Source organism: Phocoena sinus, chromosome 2 (assembly GCF_008692025.1).
Source record: "Phocoena sinus isolate mPhoSin1 chromosome 2, mPhoSin1.pri, whole genome shotgun sequence".
NCBI lineage: Eukaryota > Metazoa > Chordata > Mammalia > Artiodactyla > Phocoenidae > Phocoena > Phocoena sinus.
Window position 1 is genome coordinate 22,509,630 of NC_045764.1, and position 8,026 is coordinate 22,517,655.

Below are 8,026 nucleotides of genomic sequence, written 5' to 3' on the forward strand. Positions count from 1 at the left end.
AGATTTGGGATAATGGAAGGCCGTGATGATCAATTAAAAACACAAATAGTACAGAGTGAAGTAAGTCAGAAAGAGAAAGACAAATACCGTATGCTAACACATATATATGGAATTTAAGAAAAAAAAAATGTCACGAAGAACCTAGGGGTAAGACAGGAATAAAGACACAGACCTACTGGAGAATGGACTTGAGGATATGGGGAGGGGGAAGGGTGAGCTGTGACAAAGTGAGAGAGAGGCATGGACACAGATACACTACCAACGTAAGGTAGATAGCTAGTGGGAAGCAGCCGCATAGCACAGGGAGATCAGATTGGTGCTTTGTGACCGCCTAGAGGGGTGGGATAGGGAGTGTGGGAGGGAGGGAGAGGCAAGAGGGAAGAGATATGGGAACATATGTATATGTATAACTGATTCACTTTGTTATAAAGCAGAAACTAACACACCATTGTAAAGCAATTATACCCCAATAAAGATGTTAAAAAAAAAAAAAAACACAAATAGGATTACCCGAAGACTGACATCATCAAAATGGAAGAATAGAAGTGTGTGTTTGTTGGTTTGTTTTTACCATCTTCCCACCAAAGAATATACCACCACCACCACTTTGGCAATCACACATGGATGAGAGAATCTTTTTGAAAGTCCAGGAGTCCAGCAGAGAAGTTCCAGCACACCATTAGAGCAAAAACAAACAAACAAAAAATCTGAGGCTGTACACATTGAAGAGGGTAAGAGAAATGTCTTTTATTTAACCATGTCACCCCTCCCCCAGGGCAGTATACACCTCAGTGCCAAGAGAGCCCTGCTCAGCCTGAGACTTCCCCACAAGGGAAAGTGAGAGCATGTGAGTGAGTGCTTGGCTTCCCCAACTGTTTGAGATGCTGACAAAGAGGCCCATTTCTCTCTCAACCCATCCAGAGGACTGGGTCGTGAGCTGCACAGCTCAGAGGCAGTGAGGGACAGGGGACCAGTAGCCAGGGCTCAGAGCAAAACAGTAGAATGAATGGTGGTTGCCAAGGGCTGGAGGAGAGGGAAATGAGATGTTGGTTGAAGAGTACAAACTTCCAATTTTAAGATGAATAAGTTATGAGGATCTAATGAACAGCATGGCGACTGTAGTTAACAATACTATATTTTATACACTTGAAAGTTACTAAGAGCGTAGGTCTTAAATGTTCTCAATACATACACACACAAATGGTAATTATGTGAAGTGATGAAGGTGTTAATTGACCCTGTTGATAATTTTAAACCATTTTCCTCTTGTAAAATAATCGAGTGCATATAAGACATCCAGATGTTTGTATGTATCCAGTTGCATATACTTAATCATTGCTGAGGTAGTTGGATGCCATTTACTGGTAGAACTACAAACGATGCTTTGTGGGGAAATCATACAAAATAGCCATGGATCATTAGGTAAGCAAGTTTTCAAGCATTTCTCACATGAAAAACATTGTTAGAACTGTTGTATATATCTTTGGAAATGTATCACATTATGTATACATTGGATGCTATTTAAGTGCTATGTTCATTGACTATGCATGCTTTAGCAATCTGAGTCAAAAAAGCTGTACCATTTCCAAGGTAACTGTGAATATACTAGTTAAGAAAGGGATATAAATGTTCTGTGGTGTTTGTAACATTACTTATTTATACTATCAATATTCATTTTATGCTAACTATTGAAGGTTCAGTGGTACATGCTTTTAAAACTAAGGGCATAGCATGGAAAGTACACTGTATAATTTCTCATTGATCAAGGATACTCCCAAGAGGGTCTTAGCAAATTTGAGCATAGTTTTAAGTCCCCAATCTTAAATGTCAAACCAACTCTCTGTGTATGAGTGTATCTCCTACTTCTCTGAGAAACTTAGCAGACTTTGAATGTTCTGAGACAACATAAGTTCATGGGGAATGGGGCAAAATGGTGAAGCGAAAAATACCAGGAGTGGTAATATAAAGGTTCTTTAGCTCTCAAAATCGTTCATCTTTTAGGGTGCCATGAAAACATTAACCAATTCTGTATATCTATGTCTTAATTCTTTATCTAATATTAACTAGTAGCAGTAATAACATGTTTAACTGTGATATTATTAACTAGCCAATGTATTAACAGTGGATCAAGTGGTTCATGATGTAGTTCTGTTAATCAGGTGCTAGTTAACATATGAGATACCCTGCAAAGGACTTGTCTTAAAATGTAAGGGAGGGCTTCCCTGGTGGTGCAGTGGTTCAGGGTCCACCTGCTGATGCAGGGGACACGGGTTCGTGCCCCGGTCTGGGAAGATCCCACATGCCACGGAGCAGCTAGGCCCGTGAGCCATGGCTGCTGAGCCTGCGCGTCCGGAGCCTGTGTTCCACAATGGGAGAGGCCACGGCAGTGAGAGGCCCGCGTACCACAAAAAAAAAAAAAAATAAAAAAATAAGTGAGAGTGAACCACCAACAAAACACGTGTTATTGGCTTAAGTGATTGTCTTGTTTTCCTTTGTCAGCTAACAAATCAACAGCCACAAAAGACTAGTTCAACTGAACAATGAGAAAAATGGCAAAAGGTTTCAGGATAAAGAAAATCTAAAAGTCACTGTGTACAACTTTCATGCAAAAAAGAAAAAAAGAAAACATACCCTCCACAGTGTTACAAATATATGGTGACACTATATATTGGGCCTTTTGGGTGAGGCCTTTACCCTACTTCATTGCATGCCTTCTGTCCTGGAAACTTTTCTAACTGTACTGTCTCTGAGCAGTCTCATTTACCTCAGTGGTTACAGCTATATCTCTCATTCAAATTTGATTTTTGAGATTTAGACTAGAATATCTGACTCATTTTGGACAAAATCACTTGATCTTCCCACTTCGAATAAATTATCCCTTGAGTCTGATCAATTCAACCTCTAAGTAACTCTTTAATCTGGTGCTTCTCTCCTTCTCTGCGTCAGCCCCCGGGACCTCATCTTTTATCAGCTGGATTGCTACACCATCAGTGGGTTTTGGCCATGTCATACAAAATCTCACTCTTTCATTGCAATTCAAGCCCTAGAATTTTTCAGATCTTGGATCAGTTGGCATTGCTTTCATGAAGCTTTTGCAGTCCCTCAAGTGAACTAGTCTTTGCCATCTCTGAGACTCTAGAATGGCTTATTTGTGACTTCAGTGTGAATGGTATTCTGTGTTTATGATGTTAATTTTTATTTTACCTGTCTTTCCAACTAGACTGTATGCTTCTAGAGGACAGAAATGCCTTTCATCTTTGGGTCCTTCCGAGTTCATAATACCATGTGTTATCTATAACAAGCAAGCAATAAATGGTGTAGAATAGAAATGAATTAAAGTACCTTAACTATTCATATTTTCAGCAAGAGCATTTATACTATATCTCCTCATCCTTGTAAATGCTAGTTACAAATAGACTCTAAGCTAAAACTAGTAGAATGTAGACAGTGAATGTCCCACATCTTTTTGAATTTTGAATCATAGCAAGTTTCAAATATTTTAAAGAATTTTAGTTCTGATTGTGTATATGCAGAATACTTTGAATATTTTAAAATTCATGTCATTGGTTAGCATATAACACCTATATTATTTATATCATATTTTCTATTAATTTAAAAATATTTACTTCACACTGTTTATTTCTCCTTTAAATTATAGCATATTCTTAATAATGAGATGGTTGTTATAATAATTCTGAAATTTGGTAGGATATTACTTAAATGCAAACTTGATTTCTGTATGTCACCAAATAATGACTAGAGGTGATTTCTAATTATGTCAGAATAAGGTATATTTCAAGATTTTTGGATTATCAGAATATCTTAAACCATGATATCCACTATCTCAGAAATGTCAAGGCTTCTTTCCTCTTCATAAATGCATTTGTTGCTAGACTTAAATAGATGTGAGATAAAAATAATGATACTGACAGGGGCATGGACAGCTACCAAGACCATGGTCATAGAAATGCCTCATAGCAAGAGGGCTTAAGATACAAAACATCAAGACTGAGTTTGACCACAGGGTCTGGAGACCAGCTCTACTAATGAAAACTAAATTCAGACTCATCCAACTCTTGTCTCTCAAATCAGAAATCGGTACAAATTTTAAAAATACTCAAGTAGATTTCCTACATAGGCTTCCTGAAATTGAATACTCAAAGCCTCCAAATATATTGGGAAAATCCAAAAATGTACATAGAAGAGAAAACTTGACAGTGTTATTTTATTAAGTTGCTCATCAGAAAAATGCTGATACGAGAGAAGTTTAATTCTAAATAGCAAGGGGGAAGAAAGCCATAGGACGGATTGACCACTCAAGTAGTACTGTAAAAGGTACTGCCATTTTCTCTGTAGACATGGCCCAGTTCTTAAGTCCTTCTGAAGACTTCACATGACTATCAATTCTAGTATGTTTTGTGTATATAAGAAGTACTTTGACTGTATATTCGTTCTTCTTTTTTGAGTGTTGCTGGATAATTTATCTATTCCCAGTAAAGGGAAGTTACTCAAATCTCAGAAGTAAAGGAAACACCATTCCAGGTCATTGATAATTCTTTACTGAAAATCTGATCCAGTTATTTCTCATTTCATGAGGTCCCTTAAGCCTTTGAATTATAGAACACTTCTCTAAATGATAAAATTATAGAGGTACATATTGTTTTGTCAGGCTTGGAACCATTAGGGAAATCAAATAATTTAGAAAGCTACATCTAGAGATGACAGACTTATTTTATAAGATATTTTCCATTACCTTAAAAATTACTTGTGATGACAAGGTCAGTGGTAAAGAGGCACTGAAAAAATCGACCTGAATTTCTAGGTACTTGTTTCTTTTGCCACATTTCCTATAACACTCAATGCACCTAACTTTCCTCCATTAAATAGAACTGTAAGTAGTGTCTTTAAAGCAGATAGAAACAAAAGGAGTTATTAACTGATACTGCAGAAAAATAATAGAGAATTAAGAATCAATGTGTATAAAGGTGTGGGGTGGGAAGAAAAGGTGAGATAATCTTAAATTGACTTTCTTTAAAGTTCTTAAAAGTTATGTGTGATTTTTATTTTATTCTACATTTCTAGATCTAACATATGACATGAAAAAGCTATACTCATAACCATAAATGGGGGAGGGAATTAACTTCCTTGACAACCCATAGACCAATTTGGTGTCACCACCTTTATTAACTACATTATTTTCTTTTGTGAATAAAAGAGTTTAGAGTTTGAAAACAAATTCTTCTAAACAGTGCTTACCTGAAGAAAAGTTTCTATATTTTATCTTTAACTTTTTTTTTTTTTTGCGGTACGCGGGCCTCTCACTGTTGTGGCCTCTCCCGTTGCGGAGCACAGGCTCCGGACGCGCAGGCGCAGAGGCCATGGCTCACGGGCCCAGCCACTCCACGGCATGTGGGATCTTCCCGGACCAGGGCACGAACCCGTGTCCCCTGTATCGGCAGGCGGACTCTCAACTACTGCGCCACCATGGAAGCCCTAACTATTTTTTTATTGAAGTAGAGTTAATTTACAATGTACAATGTTGTGTTAGTTTCAGGTGTACAAAAAGTGAATCAGTTTACATATATATATATATATATATATATATATATATATATATATATAGTGTGTGTGTATATATATGTATTTTTTTCAGATTCTTTTCATTATAGGTTATTACAAGATATTGAATATAGTTCTCTGTGCTGTTCAGTAGGTCCTTGTTGGTTATATATTTTATATATAGTATTTTGTAGCTGTTAATCCCAAACTCCCAATTTATCCCTCCCCCACCCATTTCCCCGTTGGTAACCATAAGTTTGTTTTCTACACTGTGAGTCTATTTCTCTTTTGTAAATAAGTTCATTTGTATCATTTTTTTAGATTCCACATATAAGTGATATGATATTTTTCTTTCTCTGTCTGACTTAACTTCACTTAATATGATAATTTCTGGGTCCATCCATGTTGCTGTAAATGGCATTATTCCATTTGTTTTATGGCTGCATAGTATTCCACTGTGTTTACATACCACATCTTCTTTATCTATTCATCTGTCGATAGACATTTAGGTTGCTTCCATGTGTTGGCTATTGTAAATAGTGCTGCTATGAACATTGGGGTGTATGTATCTTTTTGAATTACAGTTTTCTTTGGATATATGCCCAGGAGTGGGATTTCAGGATCATATGGTAATTCTGTTTAGTTTTTTAAGGAACCTCCTTACTGTTTTCCATAGTGGCTGTACCAATTTACATTCTCACTAACAGTGTAGGAAGGTTTCTTTTTCTTCACATCTTCTCCAGCATTTATTTGTAGACTTTTTAATGGTGGCCATTCTGACTGGTGTGAGGTGGTAACTCATTGTAGATTTGATTGCATTTCTCTAATAATTAGTGATATTGGGCTTCCCTGGTGGCACAGTGGTTGAGAGCCCACCTGCCGATGCAGGGGACACGGGTTCGTGCCCCAGTCTGGGAAGATCCCACATGCCACGGAGCGACTGGGCCCGTGAGCCATGGCCGCTGAGCCTGCGCGTCCGGAGCCTGTGCTCCGCAACGGGAGAGGCCACAACAGTGAGAGGCCCACGTACCGCAAAAAATAAAAAAATAATTAGTGATCTTGAGCATTTTTTCATTCATTCACACCTAGAAATTATTTTATGTCACTAGTATAATAAAATAATATAGCTCAAAAAGTTTTTCACTTCTGAATTTAAAACATCTACTAGTTTTATATATCTATGTTTAATTCTCTTATAGTCCTTATTAGGCAGCTCTTGCTTTTATGTGAGAAATGTTTAATATTAATAGCCAATATTAATTAAGAATTTACCACAGGACATTTACTGTTCTAAATGATAGACTACACGCACACACACACACACGCACATATATATGTGTGTGTATAGAGAGATATCATTTGTATATATATGTTAGTATATGTATATAGATAGATATCTATCATTTATATATGCATATGTATATATAGTGATATATATCTCCCTATATATGTATATCAGAGTTATATTTTAACATATATTTATCACTAACATATAAGTATCTGTGTTTATATATAGATGTATATCACATATATAAGTATATGTATTAATATATATAGATATATATCAATTATATATGTATGCATGTCTATATATATATATATGTATGTATACACACACACACATACATCACTCAGACTGAGATCTGAAACTAGGAAAACTAGATTCAGGGGCCAGCCACACCATGCCATCTGGCTTCTCCTAGTGCTCAGGGCATAATAGATTTCCAAGAAATGTTTGTGAAGGGCTGGAGAAATGGAGGGGCAGGGCACAACGGCATGAGGTTTTAGAAATGAGAATTTGAATCATGTCACTCTGACTCTTGTTGCCATAAAAGATTTTATAACCAATATAAACCATTACCTTCTGCTGCCTTTCAACAGTACAAGGAATTTAAATTAACAATCTGCCTGTTACTAATATAGTCATTCAAAATGAGGGTTTATTCAGTGATGCATATAGAAGGAGCCAAATTAAAAGTATGTTTGAAACTCTAGATTTGTGGCAATAAGTATAAAGTGTTAAGTATGTAGAGGTACTGAAGAACATTCAAAACTTTTTTTAAAAATCTTGTAATCTAGTTTAGCTTATTTTTCTTTAAAAGTTGATGCCTATCTAGAATCTGTTAATCTGATGAGAAGTAACTCCTAAAAGCCCCCTTTTGGAAATATCCAAGAAACAGTTTAAACATAAATATCTGGTCTGTAAAATGCATGCAGAGTACCAATCTGAAATTCTCTCTTGCATATCTTTTTTTTTTAGTAATCATATTTGTTCGTTGTTGATATAGAATTTCTGAGTCAGCAAATTTATCCCCTTAATGCACTAGATATCCATACCCTTGTTTATGCTCTTCTCCATAATTAAAATACTTTTGTGTCTTGGCCCATTTATCCATGTCAGACCCACCTACTACTTTGTATCCACTTACCAAATTTATGAATTTCCTATTTTGTGTATTTGTTTTGT